Here is a 17,917-nt window from a genome sequence, read left to right on the forward strand (position 1 = left end):
GCTGGGATCCTATGATGCCTGCTGACTTTCTGCCCCTGGGACAGGGGGCTGGACTTGATCTTCTGAGGTCCCTTCCAGCCCTAATGTCTATGAAATCTATGAAACTTGGAGTGGTACAGGAAGAATGCATGCTGCATTGGTACAGAGAATTGCACTCAATAACTTCTCAGGTCTCTTCCAACCCTATTATACCGTGATTTCAGCCAACCCCCTCTAGAGAAATACACGGGCCAGTTTGGCCAGGTCCAGGTGCCCTCCTCAAATCCTTCTGAACAAAAGAACTTCGGAATAAAATAAAAGAGTCTCATAAGAGAAATGGCACAGCCCTGAAGGTTGGACTGTCAAAGAGGCAGACACTTTCAGGATGCAGGGTGAGAGTTTCACCCAGTCTCAGAATTAGGGTCTGCCTGCATCAAGGAGAACCTAGTTAAATTGGCAAGAAAGGGCAAATATTTGTTACTTTCAAAGCTTTTCTTTCTGCCCATGGAGCACCTACAGATAAGTTAATTGCTTGTTTTTTAACAAGTTATTTTCAGTCACTGCATTTATCAACTGGACACAGCTCAGAGAGAGGAGTGTGTAGCAGGTTTTGAACTCAGCTGGACTTGCTGATACAGTTTGTACAAGGGGAGCCTGTGGTCCTATGATGTGGAAAAGGGACTCCTAGAGAATTTACCCCAGAACAGGAACAGTTATCAATCCAGGGTTTACAAGACATTCAAATACAGAACTAGAAACAATCTGAGGGAATCACGATTCACTTGTGACTGTTATGTGAGAAGAAACAAGTTGCATGTTTAAATATACTGTTCATTGCAAATTATTTGCTTATTTCTCCTGAGCCACAAGCCAGCAAAATATTTAATCGCATAATTCAGTTTGAGCACGAGCAAAGCCACTGAAGTTGTGAGATGATGGTTACTAAAGGCAACATAATTTTAAAGCCACTGACCTGCATTAACCCGGCTGCAAACCATGAAAAATGTGTGTAGTAGCATAAATTATGCTACTGGAAAATTGTATACATTTTGTGTTTAAAAATAATGCCCTTAGTAAATTACTTTCTCATGTCACCTCCCACAAAGGTAAGAATGTCCCTAGCTGTGGCCATGGATTTGATAGGGGCACAGTGTTCAAGTCTTCGGGCTAATAACTGGTAGAGGAGGGGAAGCTTGGTCCTCATTATGTCTGCGTATGAATTGCTGGTTAGACCCTCTCCTGCTCTAGGATCCATAATTCACCAATTGGAAACCAATAACAATCCAGGGTCACACAAAGATGATACAATGGCTACTGGGAGTGTCTTGAGTGTAACAAGTTGCTTGCTGTATCCTTCATGGGGGACCCCCTTCTCTTCATCAACTATTTTCTTCTCTGTTGGTATATGATTTTGGTGGAACACCACCTTCCTCTACAGTTGTTAGATTGCAGATGTGTTATCTTTCAATCCTGAAACAGAGTTTTCAATGCAAGCAAATCTGATCTATTTAGACATTTTGTATTGGACATGCCAAGTGCGCCTCTTTAAAAAATACTTGCTCTTCATGAAGGGTTTTGTCTTGTTACACCAATAAACAAGAAACAATAAAAACAAAGTATTTTTAAAATGCTGCATGACACATTGATGTGGTTCATAATATAATAGATTGTGATAACCATATTATTGCTCTCCCCTGATCTCAGCTTAAATGAAATTCTAGCTATACCACTGTTCAGTTTCCTTGGTTACCAATGACTTTATTCAGGTATAGACTTCTGGTGTAAGTCAGTGTCTTGCTTTTGGGCTGCACTGGCCAAGGTAAGAGGTGATGGTTGTGCTTTTCCTGCATTAAAGTAGCATATTCTTATTTACTTACATAAAAACACTAATACTTATACCATGTAGACACTGCATTTAGTATAAGAGTTTAAAGGAATTTTTTAAAACCAAACCAGAAGCACATTAAAAAACAGTTTAACGTGTCTTTTGGTTCTTTGAATGGGCACTGGGTATGAGCCCAGAACAGCCTCACTGGAAAATTTCTAGACCTGGAGAGTGCCTCAAGATTTGAGAAGGCAGGGCATACTCAGCCCCCTTTCCTCCACCCCATCCATCCCCTCAGTTGTTGGATCCACTGCTGCCATAATATAGGCAAGCCCTTAGGTGCCACAGATGGTTAGTCCAAGACACTGAGCAGAGAAGTACCTAGAGCTAGCCAATGGGAAAAACCGGACATGGAGCGGCGTCTGAACTCCCACATTCTCTGCAGCTTAGGCACCTGAATCAGAGCTTGGGAAAGGCATTTCCATCCATCTGCGGCACAGACCCTGGAAGCCACTCTGAAATGGGGCACCTACTTTGAAAGATCTGAGCAGGTTTCATCCTTTTAAAAATGAAACAGCCAAAGGAAGTGTCTGCCTGCTATACAGTTGTCTGACAGAGCATTCACCCAGGAACTGGAAGACCTGAGTTCTAGATTTTCCTTAGCCTCAGAGAGGAAACTCCAACGCGCACCTCCCATAGCCCAGGACAGAGCCCTAACACTGGATTGTAGAAAAGTCAGGAGGAGGGGCACCCTCCTCTCTTCCCCTAGGCCAGCAGAAGGAGAGCTGTAGGGGTCCCAATTCCAGTGTTTAGGATTGTTTCTATTTTCTATCCAGTGACTGTTGAATGCAAAATGCATAAACAGTCCTGGGAGCAAGCAGGATTGGACTTCAGGACTCCAACCTTGTAAGTCAAGCTCCCTCCTACTTGCTCTTCTAGCCCTATGAGTATCATATTCTTGGCTGTCCAGTGGCTCTGCTTCCATAGGAGTTCAGAAAGGTGCCCCTTCCTGACTGTGTTTTAGCCTGATGCTTAAAGCACTGTCTTCCGGCTTAAAAGTGCTTAGAACCCGTCTCCACACCGTCTAGGCAAGTTCTATAACCACTCACTAAGCTATATGAAGGTGAGCAAATCCTCTTTTGCTTCCAGCCCTGTTTTTGAGTATAAATTGTCACAGCTTCGGCTTTGCACTGAACTCAGTATTGTTGGTGCGCTGAGAGCACTACTCCTGGGATCCAGCTCCATGGGGACTTCTGCACTACTCCACCTAGCGGTACTGTAAGTAGAGCTGCAGCCTCAAGGTGTGTGTAGAAATGGGATGGGGGGGCCCTAAATTGAAACGGTTGATTTTAAAAAAACATTGCTTCAATTTAGGGCTGATTAAACCCCTGTGTCGTGCATACACCCCGCTGACTTACCTGCCTCTCCAGTGTGGAGGGGAGGCTGAGCTGCCAGTGCTGGTGGAGTGGTCCCTGGGCTGCAGTGGGAGGGGAGGAGCTGGTGTTTCCCTCCACAGCAGCAGCACCCCCCTCCTTCCCCAAAGTGGTACCTGCCCTCAGGCACCTAGCTCAGGCAGTCCCGGGGGCCACCGCAGCCGTGGAGGGAAGCACCAGGTTCCTGTGCAACTCAGGCAGGCAGGCTGTTGGGGGGAGATCAGGCTTGCCACTTTTCTTGGGCGAAGCTGGCTTTCCCAGGCTGCCTGCAGCGTTTTCTGCATGGTTGTAGAGCTGCACAGAGCCTGGTGCTTCCATCCACGGCTGTAGGGGCAGCAAACTAAAACTCCTTGAAGGACCCCAAGCCATATAAGGCACATTATGGTGCTGAATTTCCTACAGCAGCTGGAATTAATGCTCAGTGCACTGCCAATACATGCAAACATCAATACCATTAAAGCCCACTTTAAAGCGTTGCCCGCTAAAAGCACCCACTTTAAAGTTCCCACTAAAAGCCTGCATTTAGCCTGCTTTAAAGTGTTGTGTACATATGCCTCTTGTTTCATCTACACATGACCTCAGGCACCAACTTGAGGGAGGGGAGGTGCAAAATTAACATTTGTCACCACAGTTGCACTGGCAGAACAGTGGTGGCTGGAAATTGCTGCTGTCCCCATGTGTCCCAGTGCCCTGGGCAGATGGTTGCCTTGTTATGTCTCTTCCACCTGGTTTATGCTGAGCAGAGACTAAATGTATGCTCAGTATGCACAGTTCTGGGCATACACTGAAGGCAGAATTATAGGCACTAGGAAACTCCCACTAAATGGGGAGTGGCCTCCTAGGCATTGATGCCTCCAAGGGTAGGTGGCCATTGTTAACAAATTTTTAGCAAGGTGAGAAGGGTGAAAAAGAATTTAAATGGACCTTTGGATCATTCCAATCAATGTGAGAAGTTGATTGATTGACAAAAGCAAGATTAATTGCTAAGGATAAGCATAATCCTATGGGGTGAGTCTCTTCTGCCATGGAGTGGCATCATCCAGCTTTCCGGTCTCCACAGCACGGGGAGAAATCTGCCTTCAACAATCCATCAGGCAAGTGTCTAGCATACACAGCAATCTCACAGGTGTTGACGAGTTACCCTCCAACTTCCTTCCAGTCACATCCCCTGTTTATGGAGGGCTGGTAAACACGATCTTAATATTCTAATGAAAGATCCCTGATTGGCTTTATTTCAATGTCTTTGTTTCACTGAAGCTTTTAGAGCTGGATCAGACCAGATTCTTTTTTGTGAATATGAAAAATATTACTTAACTGCACACCTTTAGCAGTGAGATACTTCCTTATTTTCTTCATTTTGAACTACTGTCTCTCTCACAATTTATCTAAACATTCTAATAACCATCCATTCAATAACTTCATGCATTTGCCACTGCAGCTTGCTGTACCTGGTTCCAGGCAGATTTCAGCACTGGGATATTGGCCCCCCTTGAGATGCAAACACAGGGTTCTGTGCTGCAAAATCAGCCCGATACTGTAGCCTGGCTGCTCTGAGTCACGTACAGATAGAGGCCCACACATGTCACCCCTGTTTCAGTTCTCTGATAGCCACATATATCATGAATGTTAGTTCTGTTCCAACATATGGCAAAGCACTTGCAGTGCCTGCCACTTTAAGGGCTGAGGCAAGCAGCCAGCAGGTGCTTGATTGTGGCAGCCATTCTAGAACACTGGCAGAAACATCGCTGGGCGGAACTACATGGAGCATCGCGCAGGTAGGAGCTGGAGGCTCCTGGTCCTGGGCATGACCTAAAGCTGCACCCTGCCAGGGGAGGGTGGCCTGGTAGGGCTCCTGGTGGCACAGGAGTCCCCAGGAAATGCCAGGCCAGTTACCTCCCCGGTGAAAGGCGAGGAGGGGCGCCTTAACCCCAGTCCCCATCTTTGGGTGGGCTTTGGAAGCCATTGTGGGAGTAGTGGGGCCAGACACAGCAAGCAGAGTGCCACCTGAGCCCAGCAGGGATGCAAGATCCCAGAGACCCCAATGGGGGTAGTGCGAAGAGCGTAGAGTGTGGCTCTGCATAGAGATGGGCTGAACAGGAGTAGGCCTTAAGGGCTGAATAGGGAGCAGGCTTGCAGGGCAGTCCCAGGGGTGCACTGAGTAGGGCCAAAAGGGGAGTAAGCCTGAAGGGCAGTGCAAGGGCCAGCCCCATGAGTAAGTTGATTGTGAAGATGAGAAGACCCCAGGATAGTGTGTGGTGTAGAGGCACTAGAGAGGGCGTAGTAGGAACCCCATGTGTGGGGAAGAGGCCAAGGCATGCCTGTGGATGTCTGAGGCTGTAGTTTGGGCCAGAGGCTAAGTAGGACACTCAGCCAGAGAGTTAGGGGTGAGTTCTGACCCCAGTAAGTCCTCCACTGCAAGGAGGCCAAGTATAGGATGAAAGTAAGACCAGTAGTTGAGCACAATGACTTCCTACCCCAGGGAGGGGGTGAGAGTCCCTGCAAGACCCAGAAGCATCAGTTGTAGTGCAGGGTATGATTACAACATGTGGATGCCATTTGCGAGGCATGGGCTGCGGTGTAGGGAAGGTTAGAACTGCAGATAGCATCCCCTGGCATCAGGGCATGTAATGGGCAGCCTCCCTCATCTGCCATCCATTAATGGGAACAGCAAAGTCATGGCATGCAAGAGAGGGCAGATTGCCCTACAGAGACAGGTGGGCAGGCTGGCATGAGACCAGGCCCCAAGCGTGCCCACTGTCACACAACACTACCAAGCAAGGTTTCCTTGGGTCACAGCTTCAGACCCAATGCCCTAAAATCCATGTAGACTCCATCTTAGGTGCCTACATCCTGCTTTAGATTTGGCCCTAAAAGGATACAGGGAGGATAAAAATAATTTTGTTAACAATGTTACTAGTAACAGCTGACATCATTATAGCTGAAAAATTTTCAAATTTTATTTATTTCTCCCCAGTTAGAGTGTCTGTTTAATATTGCCTTTCACTCCATTTGACAATGGAAATTGATTGGAGCAAGCATTTTGATGCATCTAATCTAACACTAAAGGAGAATGTTTGGATTTAAACAAACATTGTTTTCACCATGTGGAAAAAATCATTACCTTTTGGTAACAGAATTTCTTTTCAAGCAGCTTTTGTCTATTTCGAGGTTGTTGGGGATTTGTTTTTACACAAAAACCACTGTGTCAAAATGCAAGTGCAAATCAGTTTCTTCAGCATTCCCACCCAAATGGTATGTTACATAACTTCACATGAGGCTGAACCTGAATATCACAAATGTTGTCAAATAATTACCATGTTTCCCCGAAAATAAGACACTGTCTTATATTTATTTTTCCTCAAGAAGACACACTATGGCTTATTTTCGGGGGATGTCTTATTTTTAAAACAGCATTTTTTTTTTCCCCCTGTTTTTTTGCACCGGTCCTGGAAGCACTGCAATACCAGGTCAATGCATGGAGTGGATGGAGCACGCTCCGGTTCCACCACCCAATACCAAAACTATGTATGATGTTAATCCAAAGCCGCAGCCACAGCTTTATTCTTCCCCCTGAGGACACACAATACCTAAAGCAGAACTTCCTGCTCCTCACTTCACTGAGGAGACTTTTACTTTCACTTTCTATTTCTCCCTTTCCGGTCACCTCCGAGATAGCAGCTGTCACGATGGGGCAAATGAGAAGGGCTGCCCGTCTTATTTACCGCTTCACGCCGGTACGCTTAGCCACGCCTATCACTATGTCTTATTTTCGGGGTATGGCTTATATTGCGCAAATACGTAGAAATCCTGCTACGGCTTATTTTATGGGTATGTCTTATTTTCGGGGAAACACGGTAGTGGATACAAACTATTACACCAGCCCCACAAATAATTCATAGATTTATAGATTGTAAGGCTGGAGAGACCTTGGAAGATCATTAGGTCCAGCCCCCTGCACCAGGCAGGAAAGACAGCTGGGGTCAGGTGACCCCAGCAAGGTAACTGTCCAATCTCCTCTTGAAGATTTCCAGGATAGGCAATTGCACCACCTCTAGAGGGAGCTTATTCCACAGTCTGGACACCCTAACTGTGAAGAAGTTTTTCCTGTTGAGCCTGAAATGGTCTCCCAGGAGTTTGTAGCCATTACTCCTGGTTTTCCCTAAGGGTGCCCTGGTGAACATTGTTCACCAAGCCCTAGATGTACTCCCCTGCTGTAGCAGTAAGCTGCTACCACATCCCCTCTCAACCTTCTTTTTTTCAGGCTGGAGAGTCTCAGCTCCCTCAGCCTTACCACGTATGGTGTGCTGTGCAAGTCTCTGATCATACAGGTGGCTCTTCTCTGGGCTCTCTCAAGCTTTACCACATTCTTGTTAAAGTGGGGTGCCCAGAACTGGATGCAGTACTCCAGCTGCGGTCCCACCACTGACCAGTGGAGCAGAAGAATCACTTCCTTAGTTTTGCTGGAGATGCATCAACTGATGCATGCCAGAGTATTATTTGCCCTACTGGCTGCAGCATCTCACTGCTAGCTCATATTCATACTGTGGTCTGTTATTATCCCCAGGTCTCTTTCGTTCATGGTGCTGGTCAAGTTGGTTCTGTAAAGCCTATAGGTGTGTAAGGAGTTTTTTGTCCCCAGATGGAACGCTTTACATTTCTCATGTTGAACTTCTGCTTCCGACTTGCCCAACTTGTTAGCCTGTCTAGATCTGCCTGTATCTGTAGCCTATCTTTAAGCATGACCATGCTTCCCTGTAACTTGGTGTTGTCCACAAACTTGGCCAGTGAGCTCTTTGCCCCCACATCCAAATCACTGGTAAAGATGTTGAAAAGTACTGTACCAATCACCGACTCCCGAAGGACACCACTGGCTACTTCTCATCAGGATGACACAGATCCGTTCATTAGGACTCTCTGGGTCTGACCCTGCAACCAGTTTCATACCCACCTAACTGTCTTGCAGTTAAGCCCACAATCCTCCAATTTTCTTCCGAACATGGTGGGATACTAGATCAATAAATTGTATCCTAAGACATTGTTATTGTATAAGGACATAGGAATTGCCATATTGGATGAGACTTGTTCATTTGGCTCATTATGCTGTCTCAGACAGTGGCTATTACCAGTTACTTACTTCAGGGGAAGACTTCAGGTAGCCTTGTGCACTGGAAAGTTTCCTCCTAACTCCAATACTGTTCCATACTCTGAAAAATCAAAAATAAAATAAAGTTTTTAAAATCTTCTCAAAGATGTTTTGCTCAGTCTACCTCGTCTGAGAATTCGTAATTTGTGTTTTCTTATTTGCTGGGTCCTACAAAAATTTACTGATCATGATGCATATTACAGTTATAGTCCCATTCATGTTGGCATCATTGCTCACAGTAATAAACCCTGTGCTGTCTAGTAACACATTTCCCTAAGGGACCCATGACTTGTAAGTGCTAGTATACTTTATACCAATTTGATACACCCAATATAAGTAACTCCAGGATCCAGTCTGGACACTAGTCATCCTGAGGTAGCTGCAAGCAGCAGGGATTGTTCTTAGCCTCAACACTGAGGGGAGGAGGCTTAGCACTGAGCAAACAGCTGCTCTGTAGGTAGTGAAACTGTAGGGGATATCCATTGCTAGGGGGCATGTTGGCTAGGTACAGACAGTCAAAAAGCCTGAGGCTGAATAGATTCAGTCTTTGCAGGTTAGTGTAAATTGCACAGATTAAATTGAAACAGATGTAAACAGACATTTACCTTTGATACAGGAAATACAGCCACATGCGTGCAGTAACTCAGACCAGAAGCTGGGGGGCACTAGCACATGGCTTCTTGGCTGTGTGTTCAGTTCCTCTTCCTGCTGCCCCTGAAGTCTTTGATATTTCTACTTCAGAATCACAGCAGTAGGAATCTGTAGGGTCGCTCATCACTTCCTCTTCCTGCTTACAGGTACCTCTGGGATTTGTAGGCCACAGTTGCAGCCAGTAGTAAGTTTGAGCAGGAGGCGGGGTGTTTAACCCCCCTCTTTGGCCCCAGACCCCAGCCCGGGTTTGCCTGGGAGGGGGCAGCCCTTTTCCTGTAGACTAGGCTGCATCCCCAGTGGGACTTGCCCCTCCCCCCACATCCTTTTTAGCCATCCCTCACTGCTCCAGCTAGGGAGCAGAGGGGCAGGCAGCACAGCACAGTGCAGCCCAGGGCTGGAAAGCTTGCTGGGATGCTGGGGGAGTGCAATTAACCTGAACCAGGAAAGGGTCTGGGACAGAAGTTTCATAAACTGTTTTGACCCAAATCAGTTAAGCCTCATACTAGATTCAACCAGGTTTATCTTAAACCAGCTTCAGCCATTTTGAAACTGGTTATTGTTCTGTTACAGATTTAAACCAGTTTCTGATCAGTTAAACCGATTTATGTGTAACTTCTGTCCCTACTCATAAAGCATACAGGTAAACTGGTTCAGCCTTCATCAAATGTGTTAAGGCTAAAACAGGTTGTGTTATTTTCAGTTTATTTGTGCAAGAATTGTAGGTGGTTCAGCCCTTGTGAACTGCAGAAACCAGTGCTCTAAGTAGTTTCAGGATCCAGCCCTAAGATAATGGTAATTGATTAATGGCTGTTTATTTTTAGTGTGAAATGAAAGTGTCTTGCCCCAAAGCAGTAAGGAAGCATTTTCATATGATACAGGGGCTGGATCTCTTTTAGCATTGTGTAATGCTAAATTACTCTTATTTTGCTTGGCAAAAAAGGGCCAAAATTACTGGATATGCTGTAGGGAAGTATAAATGGCCTTTCCTTGGGTCCACTATTCCTTCTGCACAGTATGAGGAGCTCAGTACAAGGGAGGTCAGGCCCTGCCTCTGCTGTCCTGATCAATCAGGTTTTCTACAGAAAGAAGGCAGCTTTCTTTCTGCCATGTGAAGATACAAAAGCCTTGCCCACAAACCTTGCAGAATGAGCACCACCTTTTTTGTTGCTACTTTGTTCATTATAGATTCCTCCCTTTTGTGCACTTTCCACACCGATACTTGACAACCCTGGTCATGCCAGATCATGCTGGGTTGAATCCACCCCCAAGCATTTTTCCATACATTTGGATTCTCTGTGGATTCTCTGAGTTGACTTGTTTAGATTCTTTTATTCTCAATATTTCAAATCATGTATTGAAGAAAGAAGTTAATCTTTGACTGCAGAATCTCTCAGGAAAAATTACAAGAAGACAGAGATAATAAAGCTCACACTGCATTTTCCCCCTTTGGTTATGTCTATCCTTATCATTTTAATTCAGTGGAAATACATTTACTTATATCAATGTAGTCTTGCCACTTTCCTTCCCCTATCCACGTAACTGCACAAAATCCCTTTTTCAATCAAAATAAAGGAAAAGGAAACATTCATGCTCAGAGACATAATAGATGAAAAAAGTCTTTTAGGTCATCTGGTCCATGCTCCCTTCAGTGCACGATTGTTAAGGTATCCAGATTTACATGTGTTCCTCCAGAGAAATTTCTGTGATGGTGTACAGCTTTAAAAGCACTGTCATTTAGAAGCTGGAAAAAGGATATAACAGAACAAGTTCTGCACTGACTGAAGTCAGTGAAATACTTGTTATGACCCTCTCAAGTTTGGCCCAATTTTTGCCACGTAAATCTGCAATTTCTTGTGTATAAGTAAGCTGCTGCAACACATGGGAGTGCCTCAAAGCTCAGTGGGACTGCAGCCCACCCACATCAATGTAGCTGCAGGATCAGACCCTAAGCAAAGAAAAGAACACAAGCAACTAATGCAATATTATAAAATCATAGAAAATAAGGGTTGGAAGGGACCTCAGGAGGTCATCTCTAATCCAACCCCCTGCTCAAAGCAGGACCAATCTCAACTAGATTATTCCAGCCAGGGCTTTGTCAAGGCGGGCCTTAAAAACCTCCAAGGATGGAGATGCCACCACCTTTCTGGGTAACCCATTCCAGTGTTTCACCACCTTCCTAGTGAGAGTTTTTCCTAATATCCAAGTTAAACTTCCCTTGCTGCAACTTGAGACCATTACTCCTTGTTCTGTCATCTGCCACCACTGAGAACAGTCTAGCTCCATCCTCTTTGGAACCACCCTTCAGGTAGTTAACGGCTGCTGTCAAATCCACTTTGTCTTCTCTTCTCCAGACTAAATAATCCCAGTTCCCCTCCTATGTCATGTGCTCCAGCCCCATATCCATTTTCATTGACTCTCTCAAACTTGTCCTCATCCTTTTTGTAGTAGAGGGCCCAAAACTGGACACAGATGTAGCCTCAGTAGCGCTGAACAGAAGAAAAGAATCACTTCCCTTGATCTTCTGGTAATGCTCCTACTACTACAGCTCTACAGTCATTGATGAAGATATTGAACAAAACCATTCCAAGGACTGACCCCTGGGACACTGCACTTGATCCCAGCTGCTAACTAGACACTGAGCCATTGGCTGCTACCCTCTGAACCCACTGATCCAGTCAGTTTTCTATCCAGATTTCTATGCTTATTGAACCTCATGAGATTTCTTTTAGTCCAGTCCTCCAATTTGTCAATGTCTGTCTGAATCCTAGTTCTACCCTATATCATATCTACTACTTCACCCAGCTTGATGTCATCTACAGACTTGCTGAAGGTACATTCTGTGGCAGGCCAGTAGAGGGTGCTCCTATGTTGAGCCACCCATGTCACTGTGCCCAACCACCTTCCAGGCTCCGAGTGCCTCCCTGGGGGTGCCTCACATCTGGCCAACCCATTTCCTGGAGCACACCTGCAAGCTTGGGAGTAATGTTACCACCACCCAGAGTCTGGACTGATCCTGGACCTGTGCCCTCTGGGAAACACAGGCCTAGTAGTCCTTGAGGGTACTTGACCCACTGCAAGAACTTGGGGTGCTTCCCTCGGTCTGAAGCACCAATAGTGGTCTCCCTTAGTCAGTCAAACTAAAGGCACCCCAAGGCATAATCTAGACCCCTCTCCCAATAAGTCTTCCATGCTAGGTACAAAGGAGAACGTTGTTGGTTACAAGGAGTAGGTTTGGAATAGGGTACAGGGTAGAGCAATATCAGAGAAATCCCTTAGAGCAAATAGTGGCATGGTAGCCTTTGACTACGCATCTATGTTACTGCAAGCTAAATATCTAATTAGATCTCAAGTAGCTTACTCACAAGTATCATCCAGAGGCAGGTGGTGATTTCCTCTGGAGGCAAACTGTTCATTGGCCATGAGTTTCAAGAGAGAAAGTTTCAGATGGTTCAGCTTTTCTGTAAGTTTTCATCATGGCTACTGCCCCTCCTCCTGGGTAGTCCTTCACTTCTATAGCCCTTATGACCTCATTTATCTGATCCAATGAAGGCCAGCAACCGTTGGCTGCCAACCAACCAATTTGAAATGCATCACTGGTTGCCGGGTAAACCAGCAGGGTTGTTAGCCTTTAGTCATGTTGGCATGGCTTAGAACAATAAGGAGTTTAAGTCCCCTACCAAGTATGTGTGGCCAGTCACGCAGGCAGAGGGAGCAGATTTCCCCCTTCCCTCAGGAATGTATCCAGCTCAGGTTACAACTCAGGGTTACCTGAAGCGGATGGGACCAGAGGAGTCTGCCCTCTGTAGTGACCATGGTAACCAAATTGTCAAATAGCAGAGTTTGGGGAGAGACAGAGATGGTATTCTGCCACACACTACTTCCAGGTTGTTGATGAAGATATTGAATAAAACTGGCCCCAGGTCCAACCCCTGGGACACTCCATTTGATGCCAGCTGCCAACTAGACATAAAGCCACTGATTATTACCCATTGAGCTGGACAATCCAGACAATTTTCTATCCACCATATAGTCCTTTCATCCAAACTGTTCTTCCTTAGCTTACCTGCAAGAATGCTGTGAAAGACAGTGTCAAAAGCCTTGCTAAAGTCAAGGAATACCATGTCTCTCCCCACAACCACAGAGCTAGTCATCTCATCCTAGAAGGCAATCAGGTTGGTAAGGCATGATTTGCCCTTAATGAATCCATGCCAACTCTTCTTAATCACCTTCTCCTCCTCCAAATGCTTAGAAATGGATTCCTTGAGGAATCTTGAATCCTTTAAGTTTTGATCAGATCACAGGTCTCATTAATAAAGGTAGCTGTGCTGCTGTGGTATGCTTAGATTTTTTCTGAAGTAGATATATACTGTTTGTGAGCTGAAGATCACTTCATCAGATGCTGTGAAAGGCTATATGTATGTGGCCTTTCATAGGATCTGATTAAATGAGCTTCAGATCCAAAAAGTATGTGATTGTGTGTGTGTGTGTGTGTGTATTTATACACTTACACCCACAAACACACACTTTGGTTAGTCTATAAGGTGCAAATCTACCCTGCCTTCTACTCCACATTAAAGTAGGCAGGGGCATGACTCAGGCGTCACTGTGACATTAGGCTTTGCCTAGCATAAAGGGGCAACAAGCTATTGTACTATCTTGGTACAAGCTCAGAAGGAGATGGCAACATGGAGAGTTTACACTTGACAGACTTTATGTTCTTCTGGGCAGTTTGGAGTGGGGTGCTACTGTGCACCCCTCCTTGCCCATTTGTGTGAGATGTCATGTCCTGCAGAATGAATTTCCAGTCCTGCATTGAATCAGCCTTGTGCCCTAGCCAGCCCCATCAGTGTCTACACATGTGTTGTTGAGGAGTAAAAAACAGTGCCATAGGATAGTACTTGCATTTACAAATGCTAACCTAAGGCAGAATTAATTAGTTTATTTCATCCTAACAGTCCTGCCTATGTAGATGCTGAGACATTTACTGTGGGGCTAATTATGCAGCTCTTCAGTAAATGTCTCGTGTAGAAGTGCCCACTGAGTGGGAACATCAATGTAAAGAGGGATGTACAAATAAAAACAGAGAACTGTTAAAGGATGTTCTACAAAAAGAAGAAAAGCGACTGTTCCACAAACATGAAAAGGATCTAACAGCAATATCTGTCTTGGTTAAAAGAAAAAGTGAAACTAGCAACAAGCCATAAGAAATAAAAAATTTTTAAAAAGGAATGAAATAAAGAGGGGAGTGAATGGCAATGAATATACATTAAAAGTTAAAGAAATGTAGGCAACAGAGGATGGATGTTAAAAGAATCAATGAGTTAAAACAATAAGGCAATTTTAAAATAAATTACTCTAAGATTTAAATCAAAGATAAGGGAAAGCTCAGCTGAGAGATACAGATATAAAATCACACACATCAATAGAGAAAAGGCAAAAATGTTCCATGGCTATTTCTGCTCTGTGCTTGGAGCAAAGCAAGAAGACTATCTGTTCCATATGATGCTGTAGATGGACTGGAAAATTAATTATCTACAACAAAAGAGGATGTGAGGCAGCCCCTGCTAAAACAATTTGAAATCAATAGGCTCTGGTAACTTGTACACAAGAGTCTTAGACTAGCTGAGGTGTTCTATGAAACACAAATGCTGATTTTTAACAAATCTTAGAAGACTGGGGATATTCCAATAGACAGACTGCCATGTAGTTTCTATATCTGAAAAGAGACAACCTTGGGAATAATAGACCAGTTGTCCTATCATTCATCCTGGGCAAAATAATGGACCACTTACTTCAGAACTGTATCAACCAAGAATTAGAGCCTAAAATATCATTAAAGTCAGTCAGCATGGCTTCATGGAGAGTAGGTCCTGTCAAATAATCTTGCTATTTTTTGACGAGATTACAGGTCTTCAGAAAAGTAACTGTGTTGTTACAGTATACTTACATTTTTCCAAGGCATTTCACGTAGTTCCACACAACATCTTGATTAAACAGGTTAAAAGCTGGCTCCCCGTCAGGTCTGCAAAGGTGGAGCTATTAACATGGGGATTGCTGTTTCTAGGGTGGTCCAAGTTTTTGGTCCAAATGCTATTCCGTATTTTTAATCTAGAGTGTAAATGAAGACATAAAATTTCTTCAGATGATACAAATATGGTTGGGAGAGCAATTAATAGGGAGGATAGATTATTGTCACATAGTGAATTGAACTTTTATCTAATGTTCATATAGCAATAAAATATGTGTTAATACAGTCAACTGCTGTGCCTGATCTACCTGTAGCAGATTATGGTGTTTTTGGTGTGTTGGGGCAACATGCCTTGTGGTTATGGAAAAGGGTTGTTATCTAGTTTGAGGAGTAGGTTAGACAGGCACTTGTATGGTTTGGATGGGGCTGGTCCTGCTTTGAGCAGGATGCTGGACTAAATGACCTCCTGAGGTCCCTTCCAGCCCTACCTTCTATGACTGTATGATTCAAAAGCAAAATAATATAACAGGAAAAAACAGTCAGAAAAGGGTCATTGCAGATAACCATTTTCACATGATACTAATGCTACTAGAACATTGCATTTAACTGTCATGTTTGCACTGTAAGAAGGATGTGGAAGTACTAAAGGGAGCTTAAAAGAAGGTCACAAAAATGATCCAACCATTGAAAAATCTTACAGTGTGAGACTGAAGGAGCTTGATCTTTCAATTTTATTAAAGAAAAGATGGAGGAGGTGACTTGAGCCCTGCATATGGGCACTGACATGTAGGAAAGAACTGGGTAGTAGGAAGCTGTTCAGTCTTACAGGCACCTGCAAAACAAGATCCAGCATCTGAAAAGTGAAATTAGATAATTCAACCTTGAAATAGAACACAATTTCCTTAGCCATAAGGTTAATTAAACATTGTAATGACTTACAAGGGAGGTGGTGAACTCACCATCACTGGGAGTCTTTAGCACAAGATTAGAAGCTTCCTAATTGCTTTAATCCAGCTTTTGGGGAAAATTATATGGCCTGTGTATACAGGATGTCAGACTAGATGATTGCAGTTGTTCCATCTGGCTTTAGAATCTGTGACTCTAAAATGAGCTAAGGATTATGTGTTTAATTCCAGTGGCTGATGCAAACCTTGGCATTCCAGTGCTTGTGGTTTTCATTAAGCAGGCTGTTGGAAGTCCCAGTTCTAACTCTCTGTACGGGAGTTTCCAGAGCCTACTTATCAGGTTGAGCTGGAGATGTGCTCTGCACTGAAGCACATTGCCTCAAAATGGAAGAGTGCAGCTGATGCTCACTTAAATAAAGTTGTTTTCATATGCCCACTGATGATGGGTTAACATTATGTTAAATGTTTATAAATATAAATGGACTAGGACTGAGACCTGGCACAGACTGTGGATAGCTGACTACTATAATATTAATATTAATATTAATAGTAGCAGTAGAGTCTGGAAAGGGTAATTTTGAGGGAGTCAGCAATATGGAAATAGAGACTGGAGAGCTTCAACTGATGCACATAAAATAAAATGGGGGCATGGATGCACGACTCATCAAGAAGCTGTGGGGGAGATATACACAGACCTGTCACATACAGAAGCTACTACCGTAAGCCAAGCAAGCCTAATCCAGTTGCAGCTGCAATACAGCATCACAACTATCATTTGTAGGTAGATTATATTTGATATACCTTCATGTATTTATTTAAATTTCAAGTAGAAATGCAGAATATTCATTAATGATCTGGAAGATGGGATGGACTGCACCCTAAGGAAGTTGGTGGATGATACCAAGATGGGGGAATAGCAGATATGCTGAAGGTTAGGGCTAGGATTCAGAGACACCTCAACAAATCGGAGGATTGGACCAAAAGAAATCTCATGGCGTTCAATAAGGACAAATGCAAAGTCCTGCACTTAGGATGAAACAATCCCATGCACCGCTATAGGCTTGGGCCCAACTGGCTAAGCAGCAGCTCTCCAGAGAAGGACCTGGGGTTACAGTGGACAATAAACTGAATATGAGCCAACAGTGTGCCCTTGTTGCAAAGAAGGCTAACAGCATACTGGGCTGTAGTAGTGGGAGTGTTGCCAGCAGATCAAGGGAAGTGATTACCCCGCTCTATTCAGCGCTGGTGAGGCCACATCTGGAGTACTGTGTCCAGTTTTGGGGCCCCCACTACAGAAACAATGAGGACAAGTTGGAGAGAGTCCGGTACAGGGCGATGAAAATGGTTAGGGATCTGGGGCACATGACTTATGAGGAGTGAGTAAGGGGCCTGAGCTTATTTAGTTTTTGAGAAGAGGAGACTGAGATGGGATTTGATAGCAGCCTTCAACTACCTGAAGGTGGTTCCAAAGAGGATGGAGCTGGACTGTTCCCAGTGCTGGCGGATGACAGAACAAGGAGTAATGGTCTCAAGTTGCAACAAGGGGAGTTTAGGTTGGCTATTAAGAAAAACCTTCTCACTAAGATGGTAGTAAAACACTGGAACAGGTTACCCAGAGAGATTACAGAATCTCCATCCTTGGAGGTTTTAATACCTGGCTACACAAAGGCTTAACTTGGATGATCTATTTGAGGATGGTCCTGTTTTGAGCAGAGGATTGGACTAGATGACCTCCTGAGGTCCCTTCCAACCCTAATTTTCTATGATTCTGAGGACAAGTGCAAAGTCCTACACTTAAGATGGAAGAATCCCATGCCACCTGTAAAGTCTGGGGACTGACTGGCTAAGCAGCAGCTCTGCAGAATAGGACCTGGGGGTTACAGTGGACAATAAGTTGAATATAAGCCATGTGCCCTTTCTGCAAAGGCAGCTAATAGCATACTGGGCTGCATTAGTGAGAGTGTTGCCAGCAGATCAAGGGAAGTGGTTATTCCCCTCTGCTAAGCACTAGTG

General features: G+C 44.4%; 1 protein-coding gene and 1 pseudogene across 3 annotated transcripts in view; one reads left to right on the forward strand and one right to left on the reverse strand.

Annotated features, from left to right (window-relative positions):
* LHFPL3 (LHFPL tetraspan subfamily member 3) overlaps positions 1-17,917 on the forward strand; it is a 468,184-nt gene that overhangs the window by 271,343 nt on the left and 178,924 nt on the right. The gene's annotated exons all lie outside the window — the stretch shown is intronic.
* Positions 6,668-6,797, reverse strand: LOC149865561 (U2 spliceosomal RNA; annotated as a pseudogene).

Source organism: Crocodylus siamensis, chromosome 4 (assembly GCF_052110815.1).
Source record: "Crocodylus siamensis isolate JL-2025a chromosome 4, ASM5211081v1, whole genome shotgun sequence".
NCBI classification, from domain to species: Eukaryota; Metazoa; Chordata; order Crocodylia; family Crocodylidae; genus Crocodylus; species Crocodylus siamensis.